We start from the raw sequence: 25087 nt of genomic DNA on the forward strand, positions 1-25087 counted from the left end.
AGAAGCTTAGCACTTGAATTATGACAGGTGAAATACTCCAAAGAAGACAGCTCCTTTAGATCAATACAGATTCAGTATGAAGGGCTGGACTGGTATCTCGAAAAAAACCAAGAGCTTACCTGATCCATCTTCCACTGAAATATGTCAAAATGCCCAGTATGCATTGGGTCTTACTTGCAGCTGGGTTTGGCTTTGGTAATGAAAAATAAATGTACACAAGCCATAGATTAAAAAAAACCCAACGAATAAAATATTAGCTCCATGAAATGAAGAGATCGTCTTAAAACCTGTTTTGCATCATGTGTACTCTGCTGTCATTATGGTGTTCAGTTGCCTGACCACAGGCATTCAGTACAGTTTAATCTCCGAGGGTTTGGAGAGCGTTGTCCCAGGCCCCTCCCTCCAAGCCCCTCATAGTCTGACAGCAGTGATACACATAGCATTATATGCCTACTTTTACGCAAATTAAATCAACCCCAAGGGTAAGATTAATTTAATGTACCTCTGGGCATTTAAACATTACATAAATAGTCTAACCTGGTCCGCTAGACAGTAGTTGGCAGAGAAACAGGAAACAGGTGGGAGACTCATACCATCTGAAGATGCGTATTTTAGAAGGGTGGGAAGATTTCCCTTTCTCTCTGCAGAGACTATTGAGGCGACTCAAATCATAGAATCCTGGAATACCAGGTTGGAAAGGAGCTCAAAATCTGTAAATTAGACAAATTTTAGATAGCTAAATTTATGTGAGATCAATCTCCCTGTGAGATTGATAAACCAGTACTCTAGTCTACTCTAATCTATTCTATTCTAACATAATCTATTTTAATACGCTTCCCATGTTCCCTGGTGGTCTAGTGGTTAGGATTCGGCGCTCTCACCGCCGCGGCCCGGGTTCGATTCCCGGTCAGGGAAACAGTTCCTCGTGAAGCTCAATGTGTGGGGCATGAGATTACATCCTGTTGTGGCTATTTCTCGTTATTGAAGTCCCTTCTTACCAACATTCACAAGTTATACTTCATACTTTATATCCAACATACAGATTTATATGTTCTCATTAACTACTATCCCCCGTCCCTTAGCAGATAGATGTTAATTTCCCATTCCCTTGGCTTCTGCCACTCCCCTAAATGTTCATAAGAACAGGCTATGGCTTGGGCCTCATCTGTCAAGGAGGGTTCTCAGCACAGGAGAAGCAGCATGTTCAACTGTTGGGTGCTAACACCAGTTTCATCTGGGTCATTGCTGCATTTGCGTGATTCTTTGTGAAGCTCACCGTGTTGTCAGGTCAAACGTGCTACCTTACTTCCTACAACATAGAATTCACATCACAGATTATTCTTTCCCCAAGGCTAAATCTCCTTGAGGCACACACTGGATGTCCCCATCCTTCTGCACTATCCACCAAGTACAGCCAGGTCCCATCAATGGGTTTGCCTTTTCTCAAGGGAGGAGCCATCCACACTGCCTTCCCCAGCCACTTCCCTGTGCGCACTTGTGCTGATTTTGGCTGGGATGCAGTTAATTTTCCTTATAGCAGCTGGTATGGGGCTACGTTTTAGATTTGTGCTGAAAACAGTGTTAATTATCCAGGGATGTTTTAGTTGTTGCTTAGCAGGGCTTACACAGGGTCAATGTCTTTTTTGCTCCCCAGACTACCCCACCAGCAGATAGGCTGGGGGTGCACAAGAAGCTGGGAGGCAACACAGCCAGGACAGCCCATCCCAACCGACTGAAGGAATATTCCATAACACATCACGTCATACTCAGCAATAAAAGTTGGGGGAAGAAGAAGGAACGAGAAACATTCTGAGTTATGGGGCTTGTCTCCCCAAATAACTGTGGGGTGACTTGTCTATTGGTCTCCATGGTCAGCTTCACCATGCTTATGTTATGTTGTGCAATTCATAGTTAGATCAAGCTACACACTTTTACTTCTGCATTTATTGTCATACTTAAAAAAACTTAAGATTTAAATAAAAAGAATGTCTATTTTCTGTTGTTTTCCATTTCTGTAGTTCTATCATGGCACAATGGTAGCGATAATCCATATAATTAAATCGACCTGAACAAAGGCTTTTGTGCTAATAGCTTGTTAACTTTTTTTCAGTTATATCAGTTATTGTCATTCATACAATCTAATACATTTTCCTGCAAACTTTTCTTTCTTGAACACCATGGCTACAAACAAATTCTTCAGCAACGATTTTGGTTTAGCTTTTCTAATAGGTATGATATTTAGTTTTGGGGGGGTTTTTTTCAAAGAATCTTTTTGATTTTAAACCTTTCATGCTTGTTCATTTGAGATAACCAGTCTTCTTTCTTTTTAGAGTTTTGTCTATATATTGCATAAAGCAACAGAGGGAGGAGCTACACTGTCCACAAATTTTTGTGGCTTTCCATTGTCAGTCCAAATTCCACAGTTTCTCCACTTCTGTGAGTCAATCTAAAGTCAGTCTCAACAGCAAGGCTAGCACTTAGCATTACTACTTGTCCTCTATTGTTATTTTAAGCAACTGTACAATTTATTTGGAAAACTTTTGCATACCATTCATGGAATAACAAATGTAACATGAGCATTCTGCTGTCTTCTATATTAAAAAATTCTGTACTTTCTGCTGTAGTTCTCCATTGTCCTTCCATAAAGTTCTCTCATGAAAAGCATCAAAGCATCAAAATTGGTACAGTTAATGATTACTAGCAATTTGTTCTCTAAGCTTCTAAAGGATTCAAAATACATAATCTTCCTCCTCAGAAATATAACACTTTCAATTTTTTGTTTCTTGTTTTGTATAGTTTCTTCCACTGTAGACAATAACCTGTCTAAGCATTGTTTGGTGCTGTCAATAAAGCTGTGCTGTGACAGCAATTGCAATCTGATAAGTATTTTTTCTTCAGCAGTTAGACAATTAAAACCACTTTAGTTACCACTTTCTCTTCTTTTCAAGCACTGTTTCAGAAATGGTGTAGACAGTCATAGTTTAGCCACCTTTAGAAGTTTGTTATACTTTATTAAGAGCAGGTTAATTCAGCTGCTTAGTAGCATTTGCAGTTTTCTTTGTAGTGCATAATTATATGCAGATAAAAACATTTGTGGAGCAATGCAATATCTATAAAGATAATCCTGATCTATTCAGAATCTCTTGAAAATTACCTATTTTATGCATTAATCATCAATGTAACCATATTCTCATATTCCTTTTGATGGTAATGATCATTTGCTTTGCCGCCTATGAAGGTTTTGATGTTTCTGTTACTTTAATATTGACTTTTTAGACTGTGCCTTCTGATTCATTAATTTGGTGACTCCATTTCCCCTCACTATTATAACTGTTTTCTACACTGATCTTGAGAGAATCCATTTCTTGCCTCCTTCATTATTTTCCACATGCCTGAGTTATGTTTTCCAGAAAACTTATATTAACAGTTGCACTCAATGCCCTTAATGGTCTTTTCCAACCTAAATGGTTCCATGATTAGATGATTCTATATTTTTTCAGTTTTCAGACTTTTCCTCTCTGTTTAATATTTATCTAATGAATTGATAAGCTTAAATTTCTTCTTATTTTCTTACTAATATCATATTTTGATAGTCTCTCCTGGAGCATATGATCTAATTATGATGCCTGCTATCAAAAATGGCCACTGCATGTCACTCGCTTCACATAAGTATACATCTTTTCATTGTCACTTTCATCTTCTTCAGTCTCAGTAGGTCCATTTTTCTTTGCTGCCTTTTCCCTGGACTGCCTCTTTTGCATCTTTATGAGCACAATTGCAAGAGCCTTCAGTCCCTACAAGAACAACTACCCTATTTTTATGAAATAAAAAAGATAATTATAAAACCTCCAATGTGTAGAGGAGTTAATTATTGTATTTTATGGGATCTACTTATTATTCAAAGCTTATTCATAAACATTATGTTTGTAAGAAATCAAATATGCTGACTAGGCCATTTCTCTGGTACATTATAACAAACAAAACATAAAATGTTTTTACAAGCAGCAGTCTATTTTAACTTATTATCCAGAAATTAGCTTTTTTTTTTTTTTTTTTTTTTAATGCTTGGATGTAAAATTTGAAGCTACCCATTGCTTTGTTCCAAGTTTCCACACTATGACAATAAGGCAATGTTTGTGTAATAAGAGCTCACACAGTTCATACGGAAACCACAAAACGTTTTAACAAGATAGAATATCAGAATATCAGCCGTTAAGAGATGGCCCTGGAGCTGACCTCAAAAAGCAGAAAACTGAAAAAGATCAAGGCAAGTATGAAAACACATGGTTCACTAGTCAAGACATTTCACCAACAACTTGTAAACCTAATAAAATGCATACAGAGTCACATGATCAGGTGTAAATTTATCATCATTCACCTGGCACAGCTTTTTTGAGCCACCCTGTGGAGCCAAAATATTCAAACCTTGCATATAAAAACCTACCTCACAGTAGATGTTTATCATCAGATCAAATTTATTTCAGCATGTTGCTTTTCTGAGATTGTAACTATTTAGACTATTGCAATAAAACAAAATTTACGATTCTGTCTAAGGTTTACATATTTACTCTGTTTCCATTACCTTAATACTCAAAATACCTCATCGGTGCATAAACAACCCAATTTTTCTGATGAGTTTTACCATCTTAAATAGCTTATTGAAGATCATGCAAAAAAGTATGTTGTGCCTCAAATTGAAACCGTTATACTTTCCCCAAGTCCTTATACTATGGTCAGATGCCTATCTGAGGTGTAACACTCAGGAAATGTTTTACTGGTGTCGTAAGAAATACAAAGGCATATTCAGTCTGTGCTCCTTTCAAAAATAAACACTGACTGAAGAACAAGCTAGTGACAAAGGAGCTTGATGGACCCTCTGCTTGCTCTGAAGGGAAAAATGTGGCATATAAAAGGATAAATCATTGCCTCTATGTTGCACTGATGTTCTCTGGGAACAATTAGCCATATTTTTTACCTGACAGTTACTTCTTTCTTCAAATACATAGAATCACAGAATTATAGGGGTTGGAGGGGATCTTGTGTAATTACTGATGCTTTACACCAATGATCAGGTTTTAACATGAGACAATCAGTGATTTTCAGAAGCAGCTAAGTAATGTAAGGTTGAAAGTCCCTGTAGAAAGAAGGGGGGTTAATTTACTATTTGCCTTTCTCATTTCTGCTACAAGACATACTGAAGAAACAAATGGTTGAAATAAACAAGAAATGAGCAATCCCCATAAAAAATAAATAGACTGTTAAAATATAGTACTTACATATGGCACAATATGCAAAAGGTAAAGATACAAGTAGGCATATTGATTTCTCTTTAACCAAAATTTGGTCTAAAAACCTATAATATTTAGCTAAGTTGTATGATCTGCTATAATTTGAAAAATTATTTTATTGCATGCAGATATCTGAATTAAGGTTGATTTAGTTAATAAAACAATAAAAATGGCATTTTTGTTATTTTTTTAAAAAAAAGATCTCTAATCATAATATTCAGTACATATTTCATCACATCCAATTTTTTAATAATGTCAGAATAAAAGATGACTGCCCTGTGGTCTTGCACTGATAATAAAATTAAGTTGCAAAGTGTGAGTTTTTTAACTCAGCAAAACTAGTCTAAAATGAACTGACTAGTTTAATATGAATAAAAATTTAATAAGATTTCACCTCCTTTCAGATTTGATAAATGAGACACAATTAAAATTTATCCCTTTTCAAGCAGCTTGAGATACAGGTTTGAATTTTTTCTCCCAGAGATGGGGAATCTAAATTTGGACTTAATTCTACACTCTTTCCTCAGGTAAAAATCCTATTGTTTGACTCATTATTTGTACCAAGCTTTTAGCATAAATTTACTGAGACTGATAATTAACTGGAAGTAGTTCAGCTGTATGAGCACTATGAGCCTGTATGGTACTTTGAAAGCTTTGCAATTAGTAGACATTAATTTCCTTGTAGGTATGTAAGGCTTTAGACAAAGCTTTATCAAATGTAATATAAAAGTTCACACTAACTTCACTGAAAATTGAAAAACACTCACAAAAAGGTTCAGATGAGCAAGAGTACATTTAACATTAGCTATGTGAATAGTGTTGTTGAAGGTAGAAGAAATTATTCTCATTCTTGAAACAAGTATATGCTCGAAGAATCAGCCTTTAAATTTCTTTAATCTTCTCTAGACTTTGAAAAACAAATAAAACGAAGTCCATCTGAAATAAGGCAATGAAGAAATGAACCTGGAGAAACATGCAGATGTACATCAGGCCTCTGTAAAGCGTATGTCATACCTCACCGAATATATGGAGTAATTCCCCAGAATACAAGCTTCCTCTTGAAAGAGACTGAGAACAACTTATCAGAGGGGCTATGCAGCCAGAAAGTTTCATCAATCTTTATGTCAGACTTGTTCAGCCAAAGTAATATAACGGTATACAAAGAAGTAACTCCAGAAAACACACAGTTCATTCATTCATTCACAGCATCTTCAGCCCTGACAGTTCATTGCTGTCTGCTGGAGTTGCACTTTTGTGCCATTATTATTTCTCCATAACAAATGACAGGCTGTACATGTACCACAACAGATTTAGCACAACTGCTTCTGTCCCTTTGTGTTGAGATGCCTTTCTTGACAGCAGATATTTGTGACTAACAGCACTCAGTGTCTTAGGATGTACTTACAGAGCAATATATACCTTTTACTTCTTGAAACAAACGTGCTGTAAACAATACTCACACAGAGCAACATTACAAGTGATTCCCAGGCAAAAGGAGCTTTGCAACACCCTCTAATTAAAGAAAAAAAATAATAAAAATCTTCCAGTTCAGCTATTTTCACGATCTTTATTATTTGCCTGGAATATGAATAAACTTGTGTTACCTGCTGTAGAGTGGGAGAAGAAAAAGAGTGAGAAGGCAGCTATAACCAATTACTGGAAACTTCTTCAGATTACTCTTTGCATCTGTTTGTGCAATTCTGTGTGTGCTCAGCCTTATTAGGAGAATATATGTTCTTACAGGTGTCACTACTGTGTATCTGTAATAACGAGGTACAGGCCCATGATGCCTTGAGCACTCAGATTTATGATCAAGGAATCAAGAGGCAAAAGGAAGCCAAGACTCTTCTTGTCAGTCAGCAAAAAAAGCAAATGCAAGTCCAGGGAGCACAGCAGCTCAATAATTGATACCACTGAGGAGAGACCTGTATCTGCTGAGATTACCTACATCCTTCATAGCTGAGTGTGACTGAATGGGAACGGAAAAGAGAGATGGCAAAATCCCAAGGACACTTGGCAATATTGGATTTGCCTTTTACAAAAAGCATGCACATCGGCACTTAGTAAGACTGACCTGAGTCTCAATAATTAAGATGAGATGGTGACAATGACCTGCATTTATTCATGAAATAATAGATGTTTGTACTCTTGTATCTGCTTAAACCAGGCTGTTTTTCAATAAAATCTGTAGCATTGCAGTATTATTTACATATCCCTGACTGACTGAAACAAAAAGAACCAGGATCTGAATCAGAACCCAAAAGATTTTCATGTTTTTAAAAAAATATATAAAATACACACACTATATATTCATATGTACACATGCACACATATAATATATATTTACTTCCTTGTATTGTTTCCTCCTATTTTTCCTGTTTCCCAGAATAGTCAGAAGTTCTCTCAGTAAAGTAAAAGACCTGTTTAATAGTCTAATTCTCCAGTGGGTTACCAAAATAAGGTGATTTATCACTTGTAAATCTGCGAATTTTAACCAGAGACTGCAAGAGAATAATAAATGTTTCATGTTTGTGAATTTGCTTTTGGCCACCTCTAGTCTAGCAAAGGGAGACAGGAAAAAAAATCAGAGATCGAGAAGAAGCGCCATAATTATGATCTCTTTTCCATCTGGAGAGTCAGCCTAATAGCTTCCTCACTCCCAGCACATACACACATTGTAAATATAACTACATTGTCTCCCTGGTACTGCACCATTTCATAATCTCACTTGGACAAAGTAGAAATTCACACATTATCCTGATACAAGTAACATGCAAATGAAGGCATCGTTAATCATCAGAGATCAGACGTAGAAGACCATATGCCTTTACAAGCCCGCATAATATCACGCTGGATAGAAAGAGCAGGATTGCCAAAGGGATATCAAGATAAATGTTACTTAGAAATCACAAGAGAACAAATGATCAGCTGAAATACACAATCATCTGAACCAGTCACAGGGGACTCTACTCCTGCCTCAAAATTGTGGATTAGTTTGAGCTACTCAGATACCAAGGTGTGATATAAAATGGCAAGTCCCTGAGCATATGCTTGGGTGTGCAAGGAATGGTGATGAGATATTTTCTCATTTTAACTCATACTTCCAGTGCTAGTGCTTTTGTGCTGAAAGATTAGAGAAGCCGGCACAAGAAAACTGAAGCAGGAGGGGTGGTCATGGGTCCATCACTCTGCCCTTTAAGCTGACCTCTATGACATCCAAGTCGAGCTTTGCTGTTATTCATCCGATGCTTATACTGCAGAAATGTGAGTCAGGATCAGTCTGAGGACTCCTACCTCCTGTACTTGTCTTATTCATCTCTTTCCCTGTGCTTCATACTGTGCTTCAGTATGGGAGGTGACTGCATGCGTGTGGGCAAACAGCTAAAGCCTTTACTCTTCTGGCGATACATAGTCATATCTTTTTGTTTGTTGCTAAATAGTATCACAGATTGGGTCTTGCATCTCCTCATGTGGTCAGAAGCAATTAGTACACTGTACCAGTTACCCTAGAAAATACAGCATTGCTTCCTCTCCTGCCCTGCTAGGAGGAATACGCATCACTCTCAAATCTACCAAAGATAGAAGCAATCTCATGGTCTTTGGAGACCTGCACCGAAAGCATTTTCAGAGGAATTTTTGGCCTCTGAAAGAGGAGTTGTCAGCATTGATTTTCCCCATAGCAGAAGGTGTGAATATACAGCACCCTTAATGCTGCATTTGTTCCATACCTTTGGCAGTTTGCTGCACTGTTAGCCAGAGTGATGTATAATGTTGCTAGAGGGAACCAAAGTTTCCACAGAAATGATGAATTTTTAGCACAGGAAGCTTAAGGTTTTGAAATGCAATTTAACATTAGCTACCGGTTTCTGCTGACCCCTTGTACTCTCTTGGGAAAGAAATAACACCCATAGAAATACTGCTTGTACTACAGGGAAAAGTAGTCCCCTGAAACAGGGAACTAGCCTTGACTGTCAGTGCTCCTGTTTTTTTTTTTTTTTTCTCTCTTAAGCCAATCACGAAAGAAATTATTCCTCTGTTACTTTGAGAGCCACGTATTTCACATCACTTGAAGTTTGCAGTCAGAGATGAAAAAATAAAAGAACAAACTATAAAAAAGGAAGAGGGCAGAGAGCTCTGAAGCAATTTATTCTCTCAAACTAACAAGATAGCACAGAATTTTTTTAAGGCAATTACAGAAGAGCATATTGGTTTGTAGTTCTATAAAAGAGGAATGTGTAAGGTCCCTGTTTCAATTTTCATGTGTTTTAAGTCTGGATAGAAGGGTTTTACTTGTTTGGATCTTGAGGAATGGAACTGGTTTTCCTCTATTTGTGTCTAGCTGTTTCCCACCTTTCATCTCCCACCTTCCTTCTGCTAGCTTTTCACTGCAAGCTAACACAAAGAATATGTCAGTTGTGACAGAAAAAATTGCTGCTACGGACACATGAAAATTAGACAGTGACCAGATGCCATGCCCACTGCTCAGTCTTTCCAGTTTGCACTGGTAATGTCTTTTGTTTTGCTTTATTAAAGAGACAAGGTTGTAAAAGCTTCTTAGGGAAAGAGTAAATAACATATCCGACTTGGATAGTAGGAAAGGGCTCTAAACACCAAAGAGAGCTTCTCTGCTCTTTTCTTCTGAAGAATCTGAGGAAGAAAAATAAAAATGTTGTCAAAAATAGTTATGTGGCAGACGTGTTTCTACAGACAACGTTGTAGACCAGTATTTTTTAAAAGGACATTTTATGGGTTTTAAAATTATAAATATTATAAATAAATACACAAATATACATATAATTATTTGCATACAGTGCCAAAATGGATATTTGACAATACAATTGCATTATGCTGGATGCCTTCACTTCTAATTGTCTAGAATAGACTACACATAGCTGCCAGATGCTCCACGTTCCAGTTGTGGTTGGGCAAATGGTGGACTCCCATTATTTTTCTACAGATAAACAGAATTTTAATCTATACAGAGTTTTAATCTATACTTTCCAATTATGTTTAGATGTTAAGTGCTGTTTCATATCCTTCCTACATAAGTATTTGTTTTTGTTGACTTCCTTAAGAAAACAAGTCTCGCATGAACAATGTGCCCACCAGGCAAATGGGATGAGGAGTAGAGCTGGTGAGACACACCTGCACTTCTGCTAGACACTCACACAATGTTCAAATTAAGTTAGCACCATATGAAAGGAGTTATATAAATGTTAAACTGACAAATAACTGGCTAATTACTAGAGCTCAAAATATAATGGGAATGAAGCTCCTCTAGATCCATATTGTGCTTCCCAAAGGCAGCATAGGGATTAGCTGCTGGCCAAAGCCTCTTTTTACAAATGAGTTGAAAGGGATCATAGGAAAATGCATAATAAAAATAAGACAAAGCCTGTTGGGTTACTGAGTCAGGGTGTGAAGAGCCACAGGCATAAAGATGGGCTTTATCAGTTGTAAGCTAGTTGCAGTTAAATGTCTCAGAATATTCACATTAAGATAAAAGAACAGGTTACAGAACCACTGTGAAGAGGCCACAGTAGATAATCATTGAACTTCAGCGTGAAACAAAAGCCAAGGGTATAAGTTAAGATAAAGAGCTAGTTTTACATATGCTGGTAAATATCGAGAAGTTATTTCAGGATCTCCTCTACTTCCAAAAGTGAAATATAGCTCCTCCTCTGAAGTGTTAATAACATCTTATTCATGCACTGGTGTTAATGATGTAAGGAATCCTAGCCAGGCAGCATTGGTATCATTCTATGTCAGCGTGCCAGGATCCGTGTTCATTGAAACAAAGCTGACTATTAATCATTGCTCTGCCTGTGCTTCTGTACATTTTATAATTCACTGAAATGAAGTAGCATATGGTGGATAATATTTTCCAATTACTCTAGTTAAACAGTGTAAAACAAACGTAAGAGATGGTGCTTCCTGTTGCTGGACAAAACACATCCCCATTTACAGACAAACTGGGAAGAAATATATCCTAGGACAGATGTTCTAATATAATTGATTTAAAAATCTTGTCGCTTAAGATAACCTGTTCTGCATCCCCTGATAACTATTATTTACCTCTGGTCCCAAGACTGCATCCTTATACAGAGACACTTTCATACCCTCTACTGGTCCAGGTTGTTTCCTGGCATCCCTTAGATATTGTAGCATTGATTAGGAATGAATTCATGCTATGCATCACAAATATTCTCCAACTGCTAAGAACTAACTTTTATGCCTGCATAATTATTTCAGGATCTTTAGTGCTTTAAACAGTATTTCTACACTTATTGCCAGCTGGTGTCAGCAACAGACAGACTCTTTGATCAGTTACACCTGTACTTACAATATTTTTCCTCCTTCACACTGCCACATTCATGTCTTCACTTTTGATTCCAAGCCTTACAAGAAAGACAAGGAAAAGAAGGTCATTCACATTTTACAAGCCATGCAAACAAATGTGCTTTGTTTGAATTCACCTTCTAGCCCCTCTTTTTTTTTTCCAGCTGACAGCATCATCCTGAGGAACATTTTCAGGTGCAGTGAACCAGGTCTAAAAGGCCAGCAAGCATGTATGAAATAAAAGAAGGAAGAGAGACAGAGAAAATTGTTGAAGAGAAAAGTAGAGTTGTTGTCTTATCTTTTTCTCAAAATCCTGGACATCAAAGAAAGTAAGTGCTGGAAATTTAAAATTATTAATTGTATGTGAGCTTGATAGTTCCAAAGTACAATGGAACTGCATGCCTAGAACTCAGTCACTATCAAAATTGCACTTTAATCCTTGTTTGACAGACTATTATAAGTATGGTCTGAATTAGTTCCTATTAGTGTAATGCTGCTGTTATGTACATATCATGTTATTATGATGTGTTATTATCCTTGTATACAAGGCCTGATCAGGCTTTCCATAAGCAGAACTTTCTTGAATTGCAGCAGTAATTTTGCATGTTGAAAATTTCCAGTACAGAAGCAGAACTGTACAAGCTGGGGAGAAAGTAGGTACTTAGTAGATATAGTAAAAGATATGCAGATATAATGCAGTCCCTTGAACTATCTGTGCTAATCAATTGCCCCTAAGTGGCTTGCAGTGTGGCATTATGCAGCTCAGACATCCCTGTCTTAGGAAGTGCATTTGCAAATCGATATAAGAGAAGATGTTTGCTTTGAAGGGGGGAATGGAGATTTCACCCCTTGTGAGAGATACTCAAAAATTAAAGGGCATTAAACTGTTTGATATAGCCACCAATCAAATTTTAACTTACGAACAACTAGAAGAACTAAATTGCACTTTTTAAAGTTGTGCTTTGACTTGTGTATAGCTTTATGATAGGAAAGCAAAGCTTCCCAAATTTATTTCTTACCTGCTGCAATATATTTGCTAAGGTTTAATGCTTTTAGTCTGGCTGTTTTTTTTTTTAACAATTTAAAACTAGACATCAGTGGCATGAGGTTTGAAGTCCACTTCCAAATCCATGTAGTGGGCATTTTTACTCAAATTACCAATCTATTGTGATTGATGATACTGAGGTGAGAGAAAAAAAAATAAAAGAGAAGGCAAAAGACAAATGCATATACAATAAAACTTAAGTGAATGTTACATTTTTGTGCCCAAAGTTGTATTCCATGAACTTTTTAAAAAATGTGAATTCCTAAACTTGGATGCATGTGAACTCTCAAAGCATCTCACTGTTAGAGTTGAAAGCCCACTTTTCTTATCTAGTTTTACATCTAGCCAATGGTCAAACTCCCAGCTCTGTAGCAAGGCAGCAAACCAACTGAGATTGAGAAATGGGTCTGTGTGATGCCTTTGTCTACTTAAGAGCCTCTACTGAGCAAGTACTAACATTCACTGCAGCAGAAACACTTCAGCATCATCCACTTTTATGAGTACAATTTGTTCATGAGAAGCAGAGTTAATGGTGCCTGATGGCCTATATGTGTGTGGAAACTGTGTCCTATGTATCCTGTATTCCTCACTGATGTAACACAAACTACCCTGTAATTCTAATGAAAAACACCTTCCTATAATTTTTCCTCAAAATTTACCTGTATTCTCATTATCTGCTGCCTACCTTCTCTGGTTTGCTGCCTGCCATTATTTGACATATGCCATAGCTACATAGTTTGGATCAACAAGGTCCCAACTGATGGGTCAGGTTCTGCCAGCCTCAGTAGCAATCTTTAAACAAAGACATTAACAAAACTACTTTTCATGCAACTTATAGCTTAATATGTTGTGGATTACTACTCTTTCAAAAATTACTGTAAAATTTGATGGGTAGGCAGATAGATGGATGGCATGAGCAGATAATGACCCAAGTGGAAGACCCCTTTTCACAGAGGGTAAGTATTCATCCAAAAAAAGTTTCCTGAATGCTGTTCAGGTACTACAGGCTGGTCAACCTCAAACTGATTCCTGGGAAGGTGGTGGACCAGATATATACATGAGTAGGAGGTGATTGGCAGTAGGCAGCATGGATATATGAAAGGGAAATCATGCTTAACCAAACTGATAGCCCTCTATGATGAAATGACTGGTTTGGTGGAGAAAGGGAATGAAGTAGATGGTTTATCTCAACTGTATTAAGGCTTTTGACACCATTTCCCCTAACATCCTCACAGACGAATGGATGAAGTACAGACTAGGTAAGTGGACAGTGAGGTAGACTGAGCTGCTGGACTCAAAGGGTTGTGATCAACAGCATAAAGTCTGACTGGCGTCTAGTCACTAGTGGTGCGCCTGAGGGATCAATACTGGAGCCAGTATTTAACATCTTCATTGCAGTATTTACCATCTTCATCACTTGGAGCATGGCTCAGAAGGCACCTCAGCAATTTTTCAAATGATACAAAACTTGGAGGAGTTGTTGATACACCAGAGAGTTTTGCTGCCATTCAGAGGGACCTTGGCAGGCTGGAGAATTAGGCAAGCTGGAATCTCATTAAATAAAGGCAAGTGCAAAATCCTGTACCTAGGAAGGAATAACCCCAGACACCAGGACAGGCTGAGGCCAACCAGCTGTGGACAGCAGCTTTTCAGAAAAGGACTTGGGGATTCTGATTGACAAGTTGGTGACTAAGAGCCAGCAGTGTGATCTCATGGCAAAGAAGGTCAACAGCATCTTGGACTGCATGAGGAAGAGTGTCATGAGCAGACCAAGGGAGGTTATTGTTGTGGTACTCAGCTTGGGTAGTCATTTAAATCCTTCTTTAGAACTGTTTTTTGGGCTGAGGCTGCATCTATACTAGTGAGCTGAGCAGTGCTGGGACCCATCCCCTGGGCCAGCTGGCATAGGCGGGACACATCCATGCTACTAAATTCTTTTACCCTCCTAGACAAGATATGCTGCATGCAGAATTTCTATTAAGGATGGTTCCTGGCCCATGGTAGCCGAGAATCTTTCCAGAAGCCATTTGGGAAAGTGTGATTTGCCCAGGGACGATGCTGTGCCAGGGATTGTTGTAATAATTAAACGGTCCAGATGGTTGGCACTATTTACTTTATGGATACAGTAGTGGAACAGATGTAGTCTCAAATCAAAATTTATCTTATGTAATTTAAAGGCCAAGCCTAAACTGACCACACGAGCCTCCCTTAACCTAAATAGGGCAGTGGTAGATTAATCTCATTTTAGGTGATATCTTGTTCTCACCACTGACTATGTGCAATTTAGGGTGATTTAAGGTGATTATCTGAGATCAAAAAACTAGTTGTAGTTCGTTAATCAGGGAAGGGTTACATGCTTAGGGGCAGATTGTGAAAGAATATTCAGGTGTCGGAGATGTGATGGATGCTTTGTTAGGGTTTTAAAAGCAGACAGATCCTTAACTTCTACTCAGTCTTCTACAACCATTGCTTAGTAACAGCTTGTAGTGAATTTTATCCTGTGCTGAACATGAGTCAGAAGTAAAAATATATCACAGATCACCATTAATCAGTCTTTCTGTGAGAAACTGCACGGCTAGGAAATAATGGGACTTCAATCAAATTCAGTTAATTGCAAGCCCAGAACCTAAGTTATGTGAATGAGTCTTGAATAAGCAGTGCCAGAAGCGGGTATTTATTACTTTGGTCTGCCTCCCAGTGAAATTCTGTCCATGAATAAGGACTGCCTAAATATGCAGGGGGATTTATGATTGACGGGAGGTTAATGTCAGTTTTCTTCCTGAAAACAGAACCAAAACCAATAACAAATTCATCTTTGCATGTCACATGTTCATTTTGTTAAGCAGAAAGGATGATCCCTTAAAATATGAGCATGTCTTATTTACAAATAACTTGCTGTAAAGGCAGCTTGTCCACAGGTGCAGAGAGCTGATCCTATTTTAGTGGGAAATGGTTTTAGAATATTTCCAGGGACCTCATGGCAAGTAAATAAGTGGGATGATATAGGTAACTATATAAACACAAATCAATTTCTGTTTTAAATCACCAGGAGCAGATCCAGGTTCTCAGGTCAAGAATTATCTGACACAGGACAGAATTATTACTGATAGCTACACTCACTCACAGATGTGAAAAACTTATCATGTGCACATTCTTTCCTTTAAACTTTTGTTTCTATTTGATGCTAGAATAATACCAATTCTCTTTTTCTGTCAGAATATCATGTTTGAAAAAAAAGCCTGACTAATTAGTAAAGACTTTTGCAGCTTGTCAGAAAGAGAAAATGGAATAAATTCTTGTCTAGTGTAATTAATTGAAATTGGGAGTGATACCATATGTAAATGTGATTTCCCTTATTAATTAGAAGCCTTAATTACTTTGATCAGAGACCTCATTATACCACTTCTGGGAAGCAATGGAAGTAGGGAAAAAAAAAAAAAAAAAAGATCTTGAAAAGGCCATTTATTCTAGTATCAAAAGCTTTTTTTTTTTCTTCAGGAACCTTATAGTGCTGCATAAAACCTTTACTAGATTTAGATCTGAAGTCCAGTGGGTGTTTATTCCATGCCTGAACCCTATCAAACCCAGAATAAATTTGTTCAATGTGTACTAAGGTTGTTTCATGATTTTCCTTAGCAAGAGCAGCACATCAAAGCATCTTAGAACTTATGGGAACTGGCAGAGAGAACTCTCTGGCAGGGGAGCCGAGGTATCATGGTCTCACGATCTGTATTTAGTTCCTGCCAGCCAAATTTTTCTTGTGAAATCTTACATTAGCTACTTAATATTTCTGTGCTTCAGTTTGCCTCCTGTGTAGAAGGATAACAACAGCTTTGTCTCTTCTGTTCATCTGACTTGCCAAGTTAAATGAAGCGACAAGCACAGCGCACTTGCACAGAAGCTGGTGCAGTGGGTCACAGCAGCCTTGGCTGGAGAGGAAGGGCAGGGCAGAGGGCTCCCTGTACAGCATTGCATGCAAATGACCAACAGGGAGGGAAGCTAAACAGACAATTATTTCATTAACTGTGCTAATGACATCTTAGTGAAGACTTAGATTGCCGTAATAATTTTTATATGTACAGTTGTGCATCCCATGTAAAATCCTAGCGTTTGTTAGCTATATGTGCGTAGAAGATAGCAGCCTTCCTAAAACTGTAATTACCTAAAAATCCATCTTTAGATGTGTCTGCGTGGTGAATATTCTTTATTAAGACTGGAGGAAGGAACATATCTGTGTTCTATTTAAAAAACCATAAATAAACAAAAGAATTTCTGCTCTTTTGTGTAGTCCTTCACAATACTAGAAACAGTAGCATATTTTTATTTCAAACAAGTTCTTGTTCTCTTCAGCTGCTACTAAATACCTGTATTACCCATGCCATAGATGAGTAGTTGTTTTTTTTTTAAATCTGTGCTTCCCCTTTATACATCTTGCAAAGGTCTGTACTCCAGGCCTGCATTTTAATGAGGTGATCTATGGACACTTGAAAGTTGGTGGAATACAGTCAGCAATAATGAAAAAGCTTTAATAGTCCCCTACAGCAGCACAGGTGTTTAAACTCCATGGGATTAAATATTTTCTGGTACTATGACATTAGACCAGACTTCAACATGTTTTTCTACTGTAATCACAGCAGTCAAGTTTCTGTTTCCTGTTATTCTGAGACAGTCCAGAGGCTTACATACCTTTGCTACAGTATATAAATGAAGTATTTTTCTTAATTTGCCTATCAAGTGGGAAATGTATGGTCATGCTGTGTCAGAGAAAAGATAAATACTCTGCATTTTATTTTTGAGTAAATTTGAGTATCAGGCTCAAAAGCTATTGCCCTGTACACCAAATATCAGTAAAATCATAGGATAGTTGGGATTGGAAGAGACCTTTAAAAGTCACCTAGTCCAACCTCCCCTGCCATGAGCAGGGACATCTTCAACTAGATCAGGTTGCTCAGAGCCCTGTCCAACATGACCTGGAATGTTTCCAGGGATGGAGCATCTACCACTTCTCTGAGCACCCTGTGCCAGTGCTTCACCACCCTTACTGTAAAAAATGTCTTCCTTCTATCTAGTCTAAATCTACCCTTTCTTAGTTTAAAGCCATTACCCCTTGTCCTATTGCAACAGGCCCTACTAAAAAGTTTGTCCCTATATCTCTTATAAGCCCCCTTTAAGTACTGAAAGGCCACAATCACATATCCCCAGGGCCTTCTCTTCTCCAGGCTGAATAACCTGCCTTATGTTAATGTCTTAAAATGTCTTAAAGATGTAAAGTTTGTTGTTTTTCTTTTCCCTCTGCATGCAGTGTGTTATATTATACATGATCAGATGGAACCAAACAACTGACACTGCCAAACACCATTTGTGTACTGTACTTTTGAATTTCAAACATCCTTCAGTTGTTAATTCTGTAGTGCTCTGATTGTACTTAAACTACTAGGTAGTAAATATGTGTCTAGGTTAAGACGACAAAATTAGATCACGTTTAATCAGCAGAAGACTGATCTCATAATTAGGGTTTGAGATCTTGGATAAATTTTTTGCCTTTCTTTGTCTTGATTGTCCATTAGTAGGAAGGGATCCTGAAATGGGTACTGAAGCAGAGGACCTTAGGTTTAAAAAAAATAGTTTTCTTTTTCAGTCAGTGGTTTCCAACTTTTTCTAGTTTGCTAGCAACAGTACTTGGGAAGAAATGTGCTGTCAGCAACATCTGGCTTTGCTGTGCCTAAGCCTATTCCAGCTTTACCAACAGCAGCTTCCTTTGGCCTCTGGTGCTGTTGAAGGAGCTTGCACAGAACATATTGCCTATAAGCTATATTAAGAACCATTGACAAACGTGAATTTGTGTTGTGCTCATCTAACACTATGCCCTTTACAAACATGAGTGCAAAATCTCTGTTTTGTTATACACTAAACAAAAAGCACTAAGGAAATAACAAGGTTTTTTAAACATCAAGTTAGTGATGAGCAAAATTCAGTCATTCTTTTGGTGGAACCTGGAAGAGGGAAAGGTGAAAGTATTCAAAGCAAAACTCAAGTAGCTGTAATTAATGTCAAGTGTTGATGTCTTATTGCTGTGCAGTCTGCCTGCTTAGAGTTTACTTCAAATGTTTTATAGCATATGCACCTTTTCCCCTAGACTTTTGTTTTATTTGAAGTCAGTGTAGATTTTATTATCTGCACTTAATGTAGATACAATAATTAACCACAAGGTGCATTTCTCCCAGTCTATCTTCTGTTTACAGCTTCAATGCAAATGTGTCTCAGAACCGTGGTTAAATGCATTTAACTATGCTTAAGTTAGTTGTACCTGACCACATGTGTAAGTATTTTCCTGAAGAGGAAAATATGTTGAACTGGGGGCCATAAAATAAACTGGAAAATTGCTGTTGAATTAAATATGGATTCATTTAAGTTGGAAAGGACCGTTAAGATCATTGACTCCAACCGTTAACCTAACACTACCATGTCCGCCACTAAACCGTGTCCCTCAGCACTACATCTACCATTTTTTAAATACCTCTGGGGATGGTGACTCAACCGCTTCCTTGGGCAGCCTGTTACAATGCTTAATAACCCTTTCAGTGCAAAAATTTTTCCTAATATCCAATCTAAACCTCCCCTGGTGCAACTTGAGGCTGTTTCCTCTTGTCCTATCACTTGCTACTTGCAAGAAGAGGCCGAATCCTACCTCTCTACAACCTCCTTTCAAGTAGCTTTAGAGAATGATAAGGTCTCCCCTCAGCCTCCTTTCCTCCAGGCTAAACAACCCCAGTTCCCTCAACTTCTCCTCATAAGACTTGTGCTCCAGACCCCTCATCAGCTTCAATGCTCTTTGGACGTACTCCAGCACCCCAATATCTTTCTTGTAGTGAGGGGCCCATTAACAGGAAATATTGCCAACACTTTAAATGCAGCCAGTGTTCCCCTTGTCAAAAAAAAAGAAAAAAATCTCTCCTGAAGTTTATGTAAAATACCAGATTTAACAGCTAAATATTTTATTATTTTTTTACACTGCAGATAAAGATGTTGCTGTACATGGCAGACTACAGCTACGGGGTAATTTTAATTAAGCCAAATCTCATTACATGTTTGCAGTTCAGCTGGACAACCAAGCCAAGGCCTCTCTGTGCTTGTAAAAGTGCCATGGGACATGGAGGGCTTAAAGTAGCCAAGATCTTCATTTTACAACTCTTCCAAAGTAACTGCCGTCCTTCTGCTGCAGCAGCTGCAACTTTTGGGATGACAGCACATTTCCATTTGACACCAGTGATTAACAAACAAGGGAACAACAGCATCCATTAAAGGAATACTAGCAAATAGCTTATTAGTGGAGGAACCCCAATGCTACTCACACTCAGATCAGTCAGTCTGAAAGAAAGGTGAAAAGCAGCATAACTAAGCCCCTGGGAGTATGTCAAATTATTTGATCAATACATTTTCAAGTTTATTTTGTCAGCCATGTAGTTAATAAGAAATCTGTGATACCCTGTGCATGCAAACAATTAATTTAATTCTTGGATCATTCAAAACAAACCATTTTCTGGCCAGAAGGCAGGCCAATATTTCATAACAGCCTCTTATTCCACTTAATTGTGTAAAGATGGTGCAATAATTAGGAGTGCCTCAGGACTATTTCGTCCTTTGCTTCTTATCCTGCAACAGGCTTTGTCTTACACCCTCAGTTATGTCCATCAGTCAGGCCTTGATGCACATAAAATGAATCAGTGTTGCAGGATTTACAACAAACTCCAATGATGTGATCCTCAAAACCCGGGTCTAGCCTATTAGCAACACCATTTTTCACTATTAGGGATACTGCAAATTCAGTCCAGCAACATGACAGCACCAGCATGAGTTTGTGAATTATGTAATTATAATTGTGCATGTGTGTATATTTGTGCGTGTATGTATATATGTATATAAAAACTATAAATACATTAGTATGTACATGTTTATATGTACGAATAGTTTATATGTATATTTATAGTTTTCATTCACATACATGAAACAGTTCCATGTCTTTATACCCAAATATATTGTAAGTTTAGGCACTAATTTTAAACTTTAACCAGTGTGTAAGCATTACAAATCAGCTTACACCCCTGTATTCAAATTTGTGTTCAAGAAACCTCATTGATTCAGAACACATTTGCTTCTCCTGGATTTTAATGACTGTCAGCAGCTTAATTGCATCAGCAGATTTTGAACTTTGTTTATCAGATATAAGACATAATATAGAATATTGCTATGACTGTTCTACAACTGGACAGCTTGACTTTGGTTTGTACCAAGCTGAAAAGATCCAGTCAGCAAGTATTATTTCCCAGCTACTGCAAAACCCCTTCCTTTTACTGTCATTTCCACATGTCCAACTCATTGCCTTTCATGAGGTCCTGGAAAACTTTATCTGCATCTCAAAAGGACTGTAAAGATATGAAAAGATAGCTTGCAAGGGTAAAAATTCCAGGACAAGTCCTTCATTCACCCTTTCTTTCATCGGTTTGTTTTTTTTTAATTTTGTATTTTTTAGTATTCAGTAAATTGCTTTTTTTTTTTTTTCTGTTAATAGCACATGAATAATTGGGAATATCAACATCAGAAGATATTATAAAAAAAAAGGCAATCAAATGAGCTTCTTGATTTTAATAAGGGTTATAATTATTAAGACAAACACAAAGGGAAAAAAAGAACCTTTCTCCATTTAGATGTGTCTGCTTTCGTACTCAGTGGCAAAGGGCAAATCCAAAGGATTTCTGATTTAGTCTGGAGCTCTATACCTAAAAAGAATGGGGTCACATTAATTTTTCTGGAAGGCCATCAGCATGTGTAATGTGTAGAACAAATGTCCAGATGCATCTCCAGAGTTCTCATGGCATCTGCTACTTTTCCTGTAGGTATATGGGGACAGAGATGGGTGTTACACGCAAGGAAATCCTCCCTCCAAGCAGTTTGTCTGTGGAAACAGATACTGTGGATACAGTTTTCTGTGGAAAATCAACTGCAACATTATCACTGGGAAATAGAGTCAGAAGCAGGGCAATTTAATTACCTTTGGCAAAACAAGCAAAGATGCCCTAGAATGACTTTTCTATTGCTGATGCTTTTGACATTTCAGTTTTGTAAAAGAAAGAGGAAAAGTTTTCTTGGCATGAGTAGATTAATGTATGTTTATGCAAATGTTGGAAGTCACATTCCTATCTTGCGGAAAAATTGTGGTGGTTAGAAAAGAAAGATTAATTAATTTAGGAAGTCTGGGTCTTTTTCTAGAAATGTTTTTAGTTTTGTAATACAAGGTCACTTGCAAGGTTATGTCGCACCTCTAACAGAGCGTTGTTAAGAGACAGTGAGGAAGCAGTAAGTAAATAAATAGATTGATCTAAAATAGAATCATAGAACAGTTTGGGTGGGAAGGGACCTCTAGGGATCATCTAGTCCAACCCCTCAACACAGGATGTAAGTATTCAGTGCCCTAATTAGTTAAACAAATATAGACTGGAAATTTTAAAATAAATAAATACATAAAGTAAATAATATAAGATATAAAAGAAGGAGATATGCCTGCTGCAATCCCCTGAAGTAGTGTTTATTGATACCAGGGCATCCACTTTCCCACGTTGTGTTATGCAAGGAGACAATTTAGTAGTTGCTAACCAGTTTTGTCTATTTCCATGTGTTGTACCTGTTTAATATGGGTAATATAGCCTATAGTTTAATACAGGTCTAATATAGCCTGAGACTTTCATGACAAATTTCCAGTGTCTGGTCAGATATGTACCTAACAATGTAGCAAGTTTATTTAGTCCTGTTCAATCTGAATCTAAATTCATAATAAGTATTATGAAGTTATTCATAGCCTACATACTTCATTCTTAATCACCAGTCATTTTATTTCCAGATCTGAAATTACACTTCCAAATCCTATGACTTGCCTTATCAGTTACAGACATGTAATACAAAATAATATGATCAATTGGGTTGGCTTTAATGTAAGGAAATAATTATTAATTTACTACATTGATCATAGTCCCTTTTATATCTGCCACCTTTTTACTGAAGATGAATGATAGACCTTACTTGTGTTCATATCTTTGCTGAGTTTATAAATTGTACTTTTCCCAATCTGACAACAACCACAATTGGCTTATTACATTTCTGTCATGTTGGCTATTCAACTTACTTAGTCATAGGGTCACTTTTTAAATTTTAATACAAATGTCAGAACATTGCACTTTTTCAAAAGACAAAACCTTTACTGAAGGAGAAAAAAAATAAATTATACCTGTTTTATAGGCATCAAATCCCAACAGAGAGATCTTGTTGCTTTTGTCATCCAGTATAACAGTCTTATACATACTTTCAGGTATTAAAAGTTTGCAGGGTATGTAATATGTTGCTGGGATAGTTACAAGCACTGTGTTAATCAACCTGTTGTCTTCAGTTCTCTAAATCCCAGGTTTCTAGAATATCAGAAAAGGCCTTCTCACTGATTCCCATTTTGTGTTTGAATATATCCTTAGTTCTGTACATACACCTGCAAAATTGTTGTATTGTTTCTTTGCATTTACTGCTCATATACCTGTGTACAGAAACAAAAACTCACAAAGCAAAAAGACACGTCCATTTATCTCCATTCAGGGTCTAAAAGAATTGTTTAATCTGTGTGTTAACATCAGAGCCAAAGATAATTGAATCCAGAGGGATTTTTTTTTTTTTTTCTGCTGATTTTAGTATGCCTTAGACTTATCACATATACTTATCTTTGGATGAAATAAGTTCCCATCTGGGCATACTTACTTTTCTCCACTGACTATAAAAGAAGCTTAAAGTGTTAGTGCAGATTTATATGGCTAACCTTTAGATGCATAAACTAGGACAGATAGACCCAATGCCCTCTTGGGATGCTGCTTACAACTTTATGAGTTTATGCAAAGTTAGTGAAAGGTTCAGATTTAAAGGGAAATTTTGGACATCTCTTTCTGAACCTAGAGAGGCAAAGCAATGTTTAACTTAGCTTAGGGATTTGGAAGATTAAGATAGATGGAAGATAAAGTCCACAGTTTCACATTTTCCCAGGTAACTGATTAATTACCTTGTTTTTCATCAGTATTTTGGAAAAACAGTCAGTTATTTCTTACTTTCCTGGTTTTCCTCCATGTGATCTCAGATTTTATTAAGAGGGAACAATTAAATAAAAAAAACAATCTCTCAATGCTGTGATAAGAACAAGCAAATAGGAAGCATGCCAAATATATTCAAGAAATGAGATTTTTACTGAACCTAAGTTTGTCTTGAACAGCCAGAGATCTCTTAATGAAATCATATTTTTTCCCATATTTAAAAATAATCTATGCATAAATTGGTTTGTATTACATTCAGGATAAATATGCACCTTGTTAAATCTTTAATAAGATTCCTGCTAATTTTTACAATGTCACATTGTTGCAAGCAGCACAGAAATGCAATTCAGCTTATGCAATGATCATGAAACATCAATATCAGATTGAACAAATGAATTAGTATATTATGAAGAGATCTGTTTGTCTAATTACTCAAAATTAATATAAAGTTTAAGGTTATTTGAAAGCAGGAATAGCGTGGCCAGTAGGACTAGGGAAGCGATCGTCCCCCTGTACTGTGCACTGGTGAGGCCCCACCTCAAGTACTGTGTCCAGTTTTGGGCCCCTCACTACAGAAAAGACATTGAGGTGCTGGAGTGTGTCCACAGAAGTGAAATGAAACCAGTGAGGTGTCTGGAACACAAGTCTTATGAGGAGCAGCTGAGGGAACTGGGGTTGTTTAGCCTGGGGAAAAGGAGGCTGAGGGGAGACCTTATCCCTCTTTACAACTACCTGAAAGGAGGTTGTAGAGGGGTGGGAGTTGGTCTTTTCTCGCAAGTAGCAAGTGATAGGACAAGAGGAAACAGCCTCAAGTTGCACCAGGGGAGGTTTAGATTGGATATTAGGAAAAATTTTTGCACTGAAAGGGTTATTAAGAATTGTAACAGGCTGCCCAAGGAAGTGGTTGAGTCACCATCCCCAGAGGTATTTAAAAAATGGGTAGACATAGAGCTTCGAGATATGGTTTAGTGATGGTTTTTCCAGTGTTAGGTTGATGGTTGGACTAGATGATCTGAAAGATCCCTTCCAACCTAGGCAATTCTATGACTCTGTGTGTCTTTCCAAATGTTTGGTGTAGTTAGTGATATTTTTATTGGTTGAGATGGTTTGAGAATATATTGTGCCCCTGGTGGGCAACTGAGCTGCTCTCTCACTTCCCCTGCCTCATTTATTTCCGGGTTGTGTTGGCAATGCCTGCTTCCCTCTCTAAGAAAACTTGTCTTTTGTAGTTAATACCCACTACTTGTATACCAACATGAAAGTAGAGGATTTTACTATTTTCCAAGACATCTAGGAAC

The 25087-nt window shown here is 37.4% G+C and overlaps 1 non-coding gene across 1 annotated transcript; it reads left to right on the forward strand.

The window, feature by feature from the left end:
• Window positions 1–843: 843 nt before the first annotated feature.
• Window positions 844–915, forward strand: TRNAE-CUC (transfer RNA glutamic acid (anticodon CUC)). The gene has a single exon. It is a non-coding gene; the product is annotated as a tRNA-Glu (tRNA).
• The last annotated feature ends 24172 nt before the right edge of the window (window positions 916–25087 follow it).

This window comes from Numenius arquata, chromosome 9 (assembly GCF_964106895.1).
Source record: "Numenius arquata chromosome 9, bNumArq3.hap1.1, whole genome shotgun sequence".
NCBI classification, from domain to species: Eukaryota; Metazoa; Chordata; class Aves; order Charadriiformes; family Scolopacidae; genus Numenius; species Numenius arquata.